This window comes from Hibiscus syriacus, unplaced genomic scaffold (genome assembly GCF_006381635.1).
Source record: "Hibiscus syriacus cultivar Baekdansim isolate YM2019G1 unplaced genomic scaffold, ASM638163v2 tig00113337_pilon, whole genome shotgun sequence".
In the NCBI taxonomy this organism is placed as follows: domain Eukaryota; kingdom Viridiplantae; phylum Streptophyta; class Magnoliopsida; order Malvales; family Malvaceae; genus Hibiscus; species Hibiscus syriacus.
In genome coordinates, this window is record NW_024063456.1 from 706931 (window position 1) to 720886 (window position 13956).

The following is a 13956-nucleotide window of genomic DNA, read 5'->3' on the forward strand; positions in this document are numbered from 1 at the left end:
TGTTGATCCTCCAAGTGCTCAATCCAGGGTATCTAACCAACAGTATCTGAAAGGGGAAAAACATTTTCGAAAAGTGAGCTAGGCTCAGTGTGTCCCAATATTACCATAAAATCACTATAGGTACACTAAACATCATAGTCCAAAAAGTCTCATAAAATTATACTGCAGTAAATCTCTTTAAAAAGCGTTACCCTAAGGGAACATCTTAGGGCCTGAGAGCCTACCCAAGATAGATTTCGGGGCCGTGGGGCCTACCTAAGAACACATCTTAAGGCCGCAGGGCCTACCCGAGAATGATCTCAGGGCCGCAGAGCCTACCTAAGAGTCACATTAGGTCCGTAAAATTTTCCAGCTTGATCAGAGCTGTACTTTATAAATTCGTATTCCAAAAATTCAATTGCACCGTGTTATAAATTCCATAAATCCATAAACATGGTAATCATACCATTTCAAACCAATATCAGATAACAGTCATAATCCATAAATAATCACATTAAATCGGTGCATCAACAATACGGTAACCAAAGAATTCAGTGTACCACATATTAAAACAAATAAAACAGTTCAGTAATAAATAGGGAACACACCTCGATAATAGGTTCCAATCGTGGATCTACTGATTGTTGGTTTCACCACGCTCTGCTACAGTTTTCGAACCTAATTTATAATATCACTATATTACTAATGGGTAACATAAATAAATCTCTAAAATCATAAAATTTACGAGTCTTACGAGTGAATACTGGTATACGTGGTTTAACTGATCTAGAAGAGTTGGGTCGAGCTATCGAACGATCCGGAGAGTCTCTTGTACCTTCAAACAATAATAATTAATCAGCCCCAAATCTTACTTAATTGTTCAAAGCTAGAATTCTTAAGTATATAAGCATTTTTCGGGTTTGACTATCATTTTGGGGTATTTCGAGTCTGAATTTGGCCAAACGGATTGCGGAATCGGAATCAGGACGTCGAAAAACATAAAGTATGACTTTTTGAAAATTCAGATTCTTGGTCAAAGTCAAAGTCAACCACTTTGACCGTAGATTTGGAGACCTTCGGATTCGAATTTGACAAAACAGACCACGGAAACGGATTTGGCACGTCGAAAACTATCAGGATAGGTATACTCGGAAAAGATTAACGGTCGTTTAATGCTCGGTCAAAGCCATTTTAAGTTTTGGTCAAAGAAAGTCAACGGTCAACGGTCGGGTCGGGTCGGGTCAACGGTCGGGTCTGGTCAGCCCGGCCAAACTGATTCAGACCGGTCAAACCGGTTCGAACCGGTTGAAACCGGTCAGAACCGGTTGAAAACCGGTCAAACCGGTTTCCAGCAGCCACTCGCCATGCGGCGGCGCGTGTGGCGCGTGAGGCGTCCTCCGGGGCCCTAAAAATCCCGGAAAAATTTCTAAAAATTATTTTGAGCAATTTCAAGATACTTACAACGATCGGTTCAAATTTTTGAACGGCGGAGAGCTCGATTTCAAATCGGCCGAATCTTTGACTGCACCACCTCCTCACGCGCCGCCGTCTATGGCGGACAAGATTGACACTGGTGAACTCGGAACGGCACAAGGAACACGATGGTGCGGGAGGTGTCGTAAACGGAGCAACGATCAGCGGTGAATTTAAGATTTCCTCGGCGATAGAGCTAACAAAACCGTCGCTACTTTGACTGGAAATTCCCGACGTTTGGCCGCGTTTCGCTTCAATTAATTTGAAGGTTTTGCTCCTCGCTCGATGATGAACACAACGGTGGTTTCAAAACAACGATCGGAATTCGGACGGCGTCGGAATCGGAGTTGGAAACTGCGTATGGGAAAGGAAAATTGGGAGCATTTTGGTTCTGAAAATCAGAACCAAATGTACGCTTATAATCAAAGCTGCCGACAGTTTTAGGGTAAATTCAAGGCTTGGTCCTTGGATTTCCTTCACTTCTAAAATGGCCTATAAACTCTCATAATTTTGATTTAGTCACCAACAATTTACCAATTTTCACAATAACCTAATAAAATAAAATTTCAATTAAATATTATTTTGAAATATTCGGGTTGTTACATAATCTATCCCAAAAAATCTACTATTGATAATAAAATTTTATCGAAAATGAGATTCCCGACCAACAAAACATACGAATGCGCCACAATCTTTTAATCAAACACCCCAGGCCGATTAATTTAAAGAACAGATTGATGGGCGGTGCTGCCATTCTTCTAAATTTCCTTTTTAATCCTTTCATCAATTTTTTTTAATTTTTTAATCAAAACAATCATTTTAATATAATTAATAATTAATTAATTATCAACATTATTGCTGATAAAATAATCTACATAACTAAAATATTGATAAGACTTCGACAAACATTAGAGTTAAAGTGTTTAAAATGATCATTCGGTAAATATTAAAACGAATTCTGGCATTATACTTTTTAAAGCAGAAATAATTATATTTTTATATATACAAATCATCATTAATATTTTATAGGAAATAAAATATCAATCAAATTTATTTTTATAATTCTGAAAATCGAACTCATTATATTATAAAAAGTTATTTTAGAGATATTAGAATTGCAAGTACAAATTCATGGCCTAATCAATCATTTATATATTTTATAATATTTATTACTTTCATATTATAATATTTCATACATCTTACTTCCTTTTCCATAAAGATAACAAAGAAAATGAGAATGTGGTCCGTCGTACGCAAGCTGCCTCCCAATATACTTTTGGTGGTTAGATGGAAAAAAGAATATATTAAGTATTTATTTATAATATAAGCAGTAAAATTAATAGATAAATACCTAATTAAAATCACCTCATAACTAAATAATCTGATTAATAAAATTAATATATTAATGATTAAATTGAATCAGTACCATAGTAATACATGTAGATTATTCTTAATTATATTAGATATTGATATAATAGAAGGAAAATGAAGAAATATGTGAAATGCATACCTAACGTAAGATGAGGGCAGAGAGGTCTGAGTATTTTCTTCACGGCTCACATGCGACTGCAAAGCTACACCATCATCACCTTTCCCCAAAATATCTTCAAATTTCTTCTCTTTTTTCACCACAAAAATAAAGTTATTCTGCAACGCGGTTCACATTGAATTCATGTACCCTACCTCATCAAAGCCCTTAACTGCTCGATGGTCCACAAACCTTTCTCCCTTTGAGTTATTATTATTATTGTTTAGGGTAAAATATATTGCTGCTCTCTAAAGTCTTAGGATGCTTTCATTTTGTCATTAAACTTTTAAAATTTACACTTTAGTCACTGATATTAATATTACTTTTATTAGGGTCAAATTAATGCACACATTATTTTATTTCTAATAAATTAATGTTTTCTAATAAGATGACATGTTTTATCATTTTTTTTTGATAAATTCTAAATTTAGTTCTAAACCTACATAGAGGAAAGAAGAAGAAGGGACTCTAGATGAAGGAAGTAGAGTGTTCATATTGAGTATAAAACCCGTAATCTAAAAGAATATATATTTACTCAACATATACCTATCACCTTATTTAAAAAAAAAACGAGTAAAATTATATAACCCTCGTGGAATTTGAACTTAACCCTTAAAAGTATAATATTTAACCACTAAGCTAAACTTAATTATTATTCAGATTCTAATGAAGATAATATTCAAGTTAAACTATGATTGGTATTTGTTTTATTTCATGAAAATATAATAATTATAACATAAATAAAAAATAATATGAGAACATATTTTTAACACCAATTAAAATAAATGAATTTTATAACTTATGTTATAAAATTAATGAATAAAAAGAATGAAAATAACAATAGAAATATAATAATTATAACATAATTATAAAGTATTACAATAATATATTTATAATATGACACTGATTAAAAATATATTTATATTTGATTTTGATATATTATAAAATAAATAAAGTAACAAATATATGTGATTGAAATTAATTTTATTTACTTTTTAAAAACATACTAATCATAACATAAATTATAAAACAATATAGAACATATTAATTACCCTATTAATCATTATACAATAATAATCAAAAGTTGGTAGAGGTTGTAAACGACTTAGGATCCAATATTTGAACGCCATGTTCACGTTTCACTGTCCAGTCATCCCTCCTAATGCCTGCTGTTCTAACGCGTGGGCTTCGCTGTCGTTCACCACAACTTCTCCTTGTTGCCTCTGAAAATTGTACTTTTAAATCAACATTTCAATTTATTTTGGTTTTAATTATTATTATTATTTTTGGGTTGATTCCTCATATGTCCTCAAACTATCATCCTAATTTTAAATTGGTCATTGGATTTCAAAACATTCAAATCAAATCTTAAAAATACGGGGCATTACATCAATCTTGTCATATTACCAGCTTAATCATATATAAAATGGTACTTCAAATATACATAACTTGGATATGATGAGTTGAAAAAAAAGATAATATTGATAAAATTTAGAATGATTGTTTTTTAATACATCAGATCTAAATTGTGAGTATAATATTGAGATTTTTATAATTTAATTAAAGTGTTCTAAAACCTATGGTCTCAATGCTAAAAAAAAATATTGTTCTCCGTAGAGATTTTGGGTTTAAATAGTTGCGTCTGTATGGTGTGCGCAGGTTGTCAATTGGTTAAGAAAATTTTGTTCATATACAACCTTATAATGACTCCGGACTATTAAAAAATTATAGTGCTTTGAAATTTGAAGATCAATTTATAATTAGAATTCATTGAGTGACATCAGAAGTAAAAGAGAATATTATTCTTCTTAGAGGATTTGGATTCAAACATGTGTATTTGTATTGTATGTTGCGCTATCATAATTAAGAAAATATTTGAACGAATATTTTATTGTAATCACCACATGCTAAGGAGACCAATTTAGAATAAATACAATGGTTTTGAGGATGTATAACGAATTAAGCCTTAATGTTTTTACTTAAATGAGAATTGAGATATAAAGAACTAAAAGATAACTTAGTGGCTAAAATATCTAGTCACGCAAAGTTTAGACCAAGTAATCTTCGATAATATCTCCGAAAAAGCGGTCATATATAGAACAAGGGTGGGGGAGAGAGATTGGGGAAGGGAGGGAGTTTTTAGATCAAAATCAAACCAAAATTCTTGTTAATGGATTCTTATGGTTGATCTATCAAAACCCCAGATTTTCTTGGTTTCATAATCTGTTATTTCGATTATCATTTCTGTTAATCGATTTTGGTTTAGATTCAATGGAGGGTCATCAGAGGAAATACGTTACTGCCGAAGAGCTGAAACAACACAACAATCTGGGGATTTGTGGATCTCTATCCAGGTAAAGTTTACGATGTTTCAGATTGGGCAAAAGATCATCCCGGCGGCGAAATCCCGCTCTTGAATCTTAGTGGCCAAGATGTCACCGATGCCTTCATTGCGTATCATCCGGAACCGCTTGGCAATATCTCGACAAGCTCTTCACCGGCTACCATCTCAAAGATTTCACCGTTTCGGAAGTGTCCAAGGATTACCGGAGACTGGTCATGGAGTTTGCTAAAGCTGGTATGTTCGATACGAAAGGGCATGTTGCCCTGTTCTCACTTACATCCGTAGCTTTAATGTTTCTCGTTGTTGTTTATGGTGTTTTGAGATGCGACAGCGTGTGGGCGCATCTGGGTTCAGCCTTGTTGTTGGGCTTGCTTTGGATGCAAAGTGCATACGTCGGCCATGATTCCGGCCATTACCAAGTAATGTCCAGCCGTGGGTATAACAAGCTCGCCCAGATTTTATCTGGGAATTGTTTAACAGGGATCAGCATCGCCTGGTGGAAATGGACGCACAATGCTCACCACATTGCCTGCAACAGCCTGGATCACGATCCTGATCTCCAGCACATCCCGGTTTTCGCCGTCTCGTCAAGTTCTTCACTTCAATCACATCTTCCTTTTACGGAAGGAAGCTAAATTTCGACCCTTTTGCCAGATTCTTAATCAGTTACCAACACTGGACTTACTACCCCGTCATGATTGTTGCAAGAATCAACTTGTTCGTTCAAACATTCTTGCTTTTGTTCTCGAAACGTCAAGTCCCGGACAGAGGTTTCAACATAGCTGGAATCATGGTGTTCTGGATTTGGTTCCCTCTCCTGGTTTCATGTCTACCGAATTGGCCGGAGAGATTCATGTTTGTTCTTGCAAGCTTTGCGGTCACGTCGATCCAACACGTTCAGTTCACATTAAACCATTTTTCTGCAAATGTATACGTCGGACTACCAACGGGAAACGACTGGTTCGAGAAGCAAACGAGTGGGACGATCGACATTTCGTGTTCATCAACGATGGATTGGTTCTTTGGTGGGTTACAGTTCCAGCTGGAGCACCATTTGTTCCCCAGGCTGCCTCGTTGCCATTTAAGGAAGGTTTCGCCGTTGGTGAGGGAACTGTGTAAGAAGCATAAATTGCCTTACCGGAGCTTGTCGTTCTGGGAGGCGAATAAATCGACGATCAGGACGTTGAGGACCGCCGCCTTGGAAGCTCGGTACTTGACTAACCCCGCCCCTAAGAATTTGTTGTGGGAAGCTATTAACACTCATGGCTGAGTATTTTTTTTTTAATTTTTTTCTCGGCCACGGCGTAGATTTCGGCGGTAGAGACTTCTATTTCCTTTTGTTTTTACTGATCTTTAATCGCTATGTTTTTATTTATTAAATACGTCTTGATTTTTGGCTTTTCAATATAACTTTCTATTCTCCTTGGAATTGACTTTGAAGCATATTACCGGTTAATGCTTATAATATGATACTTAGGTCAAATTATGTTTTGGTCCCTTTACAAGACCCCCACTTTTGAGATTTACTTTTTGTACTTCAATTTTCAATAATTTAATATATCTAGTTCCCTAATTTTATTAGGTTGTCAAAATAATCTAAGTACAAATGTTGATGTGGAAAAGGTCTGAGTTTGAAAAATAATTTTGTGAATTTTAAAAAAAAAAATACTTTTTAACTTTTTATATCTTTAAAAAATATTTAATATTGGTTAAAAATATAATAACTGGTGTGAGTTTAATGTTTTTATTATTATTTCCTATCAATTTATTTAATTTGATAATAAATAAAAATATTTTAAAAATAGGGAATAAAATAAGAATTAATGAAAGATGCCCCGTTCTACTCTTGTTTTCAAAGTCGTCCGCTTTAAATTGTTCTCCCCACATGTTTTCACAGCTTTTGTAGGCTCTGCAACCTGCCAAAAGCATCTTATGCTTACCCATGGAAAAATATATCCAACTTTTGAAATTTTATTATTTTTAATACTGATTTTTTATTATTATAAATATTAAATTTTATGTTAAGTAATTGGTTGTTTACCATTCAAGACGCGTCGTTGTGGTAAGCATGATAAAAAGTCTCCCATGATGGTTATGGTGATGGCTGCGGATCATGGCCATGTCGCTGTTGTTTTAGATCTTTCCCCTTCACACTTTCTAAAGCCACAGATTCTGTAGAATTACGTGGTCAGATCAGATTCATGTACTTCCTTTTATTTATTGTGATAATAAGCTCTATAATAATTTGATTATCACATGCAAACAACATTATTTAACCGAAAGTTATCATTTTTATTAATTTAAAAAAAATAAAATTGAAGTGGAAGGCTTTGAATTTCAATATTGTGTGAAGAGATAATGGGATATAATTACATTGCACATTATATCTGTAGGGAAAGAATTCAAATTCAATATTTAGAGGATGATATTGTTGGAAGTTACAGTCAAGAATCGCGTGAGAATGACAGCTATGGACCTAATTTTTTTATTATAATAATAAAATAAACGTTTTTTAAACAATGACAACTGAATTTTATTAATAATGTAATGAATCAAAATTATAATACATCAAAATATAGAGAGAAATTTAGAGATAATAGTCATCAAAAATATTCATATAAAATAAACAATTAAAACTAAAGATGCAAAGAAAATAAATCCTTCGAATGAGAATGACGACCAACATCAAAATTCAATAAGATATAAACATATCATTCAATTAACATATTATTATAAATTGATCAATGGTTGTTAAGTATATTACCTAGTATAATAATAATTTTAGTTCTCAAAACTTATATAGTTTATTAAATGGGCCTAATTTGAAATAATTCAATAAATTTAACTCTCCATATTTTAATTTTTTATTATTTTTAGTATTTCTTCTCCTAAATTACTTGTTCTCTCATAATTTTATATTACTTTCATGTACCATAATAGTTACTTTATGACAAAATGCAAAAATCCAACTACTGATTTGACAATATCAGAAAAAACTGAATTTATGAATTTTTTCAATATTACGTGTCAAATTTGTTGAATTATTCGAATGAGGATAAACTGAGAGAATATACACATTTTGGAGAGAAATGTTATTATACCAACCACATGGGACATTTGTTTCAATTTTAACAATGAAATAATAAATTTGTAATAATATTTTAATTGAGTGACATGTTTGTAACTTTTAGAAGAAAAGTGGCATGTTTATTAGTAAACACATAATCAAGTGACCTTGGGTGCAATTTAACCTAAATGATATTGGTGGAAGATGATATGGAGATGGTCCATTGTCAATTTGTCATTGTCTTGGTGACCCATACGGTCACCTTTCACAGACTCAACAATCCAATTCCACGATAAAAGAGAATCATGTGAGGTTCATAAAGAGATTGGTTGTACTGCACCCCCAAGTTATTTAGAAAATTTGCAGTCCATATCTTCCGTACATAGAGTTTGCAAAATTCTCCAATATATTGTACCATTTTGATTTTGGCACTAAGGGACTTAGGCGAATCTATCTAAGATATGCTTGTTTGTAATGTCTCTGTGTTGTTAGCAGAGGAATAGAAAAAGAAAGAAATTTATCACTCGCCTTTATTATCACCTATTTTATACACATTGCTCATCATTAAAAACTCCAATAGAGAATTGACCAGGAAAAAAAATCTCCAGCAATCCATCAACTAATGATGAAAGAATTAAACACTGAGAATCATAAATTAAAAGGAGAGATTTACGTTAGTTCCTTCGATCTCCTCCATTTCCCTTTTGTAATGGAGATCCATGCTCATGCAATATATGCAGAGCCTTTAGCTTTGCTTTCTGCTTGACAAAGAAAGATGACGCCACATTCTTGCCCATAACAGGTGCACTTATGTTCTCTCGCTTTTGGTTATGAAATGACTTCAATCCGAATGCAGTCAAAGGTATCGATCCCTCAAGCTCCTGTGAAAGCATGACTTTTTTCATAAGCTTCATGCAACAAGTTTATCAAAGATGCATCCTAAGTAACCATACGAATACAGATGCTCTATGGGTCATATTAAAAGCATAGAGAATCAGGACCTGAACTAGTTGCTCACTAAGATGTATGTATATATTATACTTGATTTAAACATTACCCCATGTGTGATACCCAGTGTTGGGATGAATGCAGGAGAAGCAGGAAAAGCTGTTGCTGAAGATTTTTTATTTCTACTATCTCCATTCTCTGCAAGAATTACAGTCACAATGCAGTCTTGTCATCTAAAGCTCGAGTATAATGGTGAAAATATGAGCTACTGATGTAACAAGCATACCCTGTTAAAAGTCAGGAAAGGTGGGCAGATAAATTGTCAAAATTAACTGTAAATTCGGTGGCTTTAATTGCACCGAATTCAGTGCAAAATTCGGTGCAATAAATGGGCAGCTATTGTTGAAATGAAATAGAAATATTATAACTTTAGTCATTGTATTTTAGGGTACTAAGCTTCAACTATAATACCCTAACCCATTTAGCTTTAAAATCATCCTAAAATCTCAATCATTTTTTTCTCCCAATACTAGAGAGTTTTCTTGTGAGTAGTGAGTGCTTTGTAAACACCTGCAAATTTTCTCTCTTAGTAAAAGATCTGCAGCAGTCCGGAGACGTAGGCACAATTAGTTGAACTCCGTTTCAATTTCGGGTATTATTTTTTCTCTTTTATTTCATATTCTCACTAATCTGGTTGTAGGGAAATTATTCATACTCGTTTTATTTCCCAACATACCCTATAACTGGAAAGCGTCGAAGCACTGCCCGGGGTTCTATGTTTTTGTTGCTACACAATAATGTAAATAATTTATTGCTCTCAGCAGAACATTGAAAGAATAACAATCAAAAGAAAATACAATTATTGGGACGAACTAACCTTGCCAAAGTTTGTGAAGTCCCCTTCAAAGTAGTGTTGGTATCCAAGGCTAAGTGCCATGAAAGAGGTTTCGATGCAGGAGTATCTAGACAACATTTGATAAGTAACATGATATTCAGCTACTTGCAAGAAAGTTTATTGCAAACAAGGCAGAAAACACTAAAATCTTGAAGATTTCTTTCCTGCTTAGAAACATGATACCTGAAGGCTGAAGAAGAGATTTAGCCAGAAAATATTTCTGCCTAGGATTTGTCTGTACATGTTGAATGGAAAGTAACTTCTTGTTGACATAATCTGATTTAGAGGAATACAATGGAACATAACCAAAAAGAGGAAAAATGGAATGTGAAACATACTAAAACTTCTACCCACTAATCAACTTCCAGGAAGAAAAAACAAAGGCTTCGATCAACTAGTCATACCTGGTAAAGTGTAGTGCTTGTGATGTCTTGGGATAAATGCCAACACCTGCTGCTCCCCGAGACCTTCCTTATCCGTGTATGTTTGGCAAATAAGAAGTTGCTGATATGAACAAACTAAATAAGTTCAGATATTATTCTTGTACTAGCATATTAAACCAGATAAGTGCAAAGAGATTACATGATTTAAACAATATGCTTTTAGCTCCATGGTTGACACTTGCAACATTTGCTGCTCGAGAAGATCGGTTAACTTGTGAGCCGCAGTGACAAGATGATCGACCGTATTAACAAGAGCCTTTGCAGCATAATCTTTGAGATTGTCCAATACTCTTAACAGATGAATCACGCAAAGAACAGAGTCGCGTTATAAGAAGAGAACATGCAAGTAATTCGAACTCAATCAAATAACTAAGCATGTAAACTTGATATAAGAAACATCACAGAGACAAGCCATTAATTTGCTCACTCATAGTACTGCTTGCAGGAAAAGGCTGTCAGCTAAGCAATGAATGTACCAAGCAACAAATTCTGAAGTGTAACCTTACATGTGCTTCATTTCAGTGTGATGAAACGACTTTTCGGAGTATTTTGCAGCTGTATAAGCTGAGGCCTTAGGTTCTTGAGTTCCTTAAAAAAAAGGCACATTGATCCAATTTATCAACTAGCCTAACAATGAAATGCTGGAAAGCTTTTAAATGCAAAAGGCTAAAAATTCAAAGATGAATTATGAACTCGACAATGAGGACAATTAGCAAACCAATAGAAATCTCTAAGCTCTTATAGATGATACATTTTGAAGCAAATGTGGTCCGAAAATAAGAAATTGAAGAAACGAACCTACAATGCTTTGACAAATCTTTTACTATGCTCAATGGAAACCTCATCGAAGTTCATGGCGGGATCATCAGGCCTGGGTAATTCGACCTCAGTCAGTCAGTTGTCACCTTCTCTCAGAAGGATCAAATTCAAAATCTCAAAACTAGTGATGCTTGTAGCATTTTTTATTATCATTTTGATATAAAGAAATCCAGGAACAAACTAAGGATTCATTAGTTAGACATAGAATTTAACAGAACAGAATGCTTTTGCATGAACAGTAGACTCGAAGATTAAAAATATTTCTACTATGTCTATTTGTTCATGCTTTCCGTCAAAATCGAGACCAAAAAGTAACGCAAATTATCAAATGTCACCTACTGAATACCATTCCTCAACAAAGAAGGAAAAACAGATACAATTTAGCCAAGTTTCACAGAATAAAGTGCTCATCTAGTTTCCAAAAGATTTTTTACAATGACAGTTACACGGTCAATTAAACTCCATAAAGTTTAGCATTGCTTACACACATACACAATGTATTTAATCAACAAGAAAAAAAAAAGAACAAGAAGAGAAGAAGAATATAAACTTCTTACAGCGAAGAAGAAGAGGAAGAGAAATATATAGTTTGAATTTGGGGGGTGGACTGAGCGGGGTAGGGTACAAAAATACAAGAACAAAAAGTAATTAAGCGGCAGATGGTAAGGAATCGAAGACCTAATTTATCCGCGGCTATGCAACGGATTACATCTAAATTTTCCTTATATTAAATAAATAATTATTATTTAGAATAAACAAGTTAATGATATTTTAAATAGTCTAATTTGATTATAAAATATATATTTTCAAAATTTCTCTTAATTTATTAAGAATGTACATGGTAATGGTAGATGTGGATGTTACAAAAGAAATAATTATAATAACACACACAAATATAATATAAAAAATCAATCAATACATTAACACAAATATCATCAAAATACTTATAAAAATATATTATCAAATTAAGTTTTTAATATTATTTTTAATATACTCATTTTATAGAACAGATTTACAAGTGTCCAACGTTTTGTCTCTGCATGGAGGTCAGATTTACAAACAAACCCTTTTATCATCTCTTTCATGCCTTATCGGTTATACATACAGGAATCAGTGAGCGTGGTTGTTCTATTTCCATTCATTTTAGGTCTTTTGCTGCTTGAGCAACTCAGTTGCGTAGACTCGCTTCCTTCTTCAAGATGAGTACAATATAAAAACCATGGAGTGCGACAACTGCCTCATTGTATGTAATCTGCTTTATTTGGCTTGACTTTCTCATTTCTAATGGTTATTCTTTAACGTTATTTGCAGGCGTTTATGATCATTCTTGGACAACTTGCATGCCTTTGTCGTCTGCTAGCCTGTCTTACCGGAAATGATGAACTTCAGGAAATCGCAGAGATATTGACCTGTATTTCTGACCTCGTTTATTGCACGTAAGACATCTTGTTCCTGAGACGGTCTTCAAAAACCTCCAAGTCTCCGACTTACTTCCATCTCCTGAAACCTAGACTCCTAACCTACTACAGTGCATAAACATACTCATGACAGATCCATGTGATCTATTAGAGTAAAATCTATGGTCTAACAGGCCGATATTCCTAACCTGTTGGCATATGCCATTATAAATACCCACAATTGAAGAGGGGCCGACATTTTTAACAACCATCCTTCTCTTTCTTCTTCTTCCTTCCTCTTCCTCATGATCGTCCCTCATCAAGCCATCTTATTTCCATCAACAACGTTCAACCATACATTTTCAAAGTCACCCCTTTTTAAACTCATTGTTCTGAGTTTAATCAATAGTGTTTTGACCTGCTTTCTTTTTCAGGGTCTGCGCTTGTATGCAGACTCAGTAAAAAGGTTGAACTGGACCACAGACACCGCCTGCCAGGCAGCGGTGTGATGACAGTTCCTGCGGTGCAGGAGATGTTACTGTTTGACCAGCCGGTGCCTCCGAATGTAACACAACAACCGCAGGGACAATACCCTCCCGCACAATATCCACCTGGACAATATCCACCTCAACAAGGACAGTGGCAGCAGCCGCCGCCGCCATATGGCTATGCATATCCTCCGGGACCACCACCACCATATATGCACGGATACCACCCCAATTCAATGCCTCCTCCGGGTCCGTACGGCGGACATCCACTCCCTCCTCCAAGATACCATCCTGGAGGTCAAGGTTACTAACTTACTATCCTCCCAACGTCCCACCACAACCTCAGCAGTTCCCTTCCGGTGAACACCCCAACAATCCTCCTCCACCGCCTGCACCAAAAGATTCTGCATAGACATTCATACATGCACGTTCAAGTTCTAGTAGCCACCGCGATGGTCATAGTTTGGATCGATTCCTTTACTAAATATTTTAATGTTATGATATATACTACATATTCGTCGAAACCTTAACTGTAACTATAGCTTTTTTTCCCGGGTGATCAAATGTAATTAAAT

The 13956-nt window shown here is 34.6% G+C and overlaps 3 pseudogenes; 2 read left to right on the forward strand and 1 right to left on the reverse strand.

Annotated features, from left to right (window-relative positions):
* The first annotated feature begins 5124 nt into the window (after window positions 1-5124).
* LOC120186235 lies at window positions 5125-6753 on the forward strand (annotated as a pseudogene).
* Window positions 6754-9065: 2312 nt separating this feature from the next.
* On the reverse strand, window positions 9066-12538 carry LOC120186327 (annotated as a pseudogene).
* Window positions 12537-13692, forward strand: LOC120186328 (annotated as a pseudogene).
* The last annotated feature ends 264 nt before the right edge of the window (window positions 13693-13956 follow it).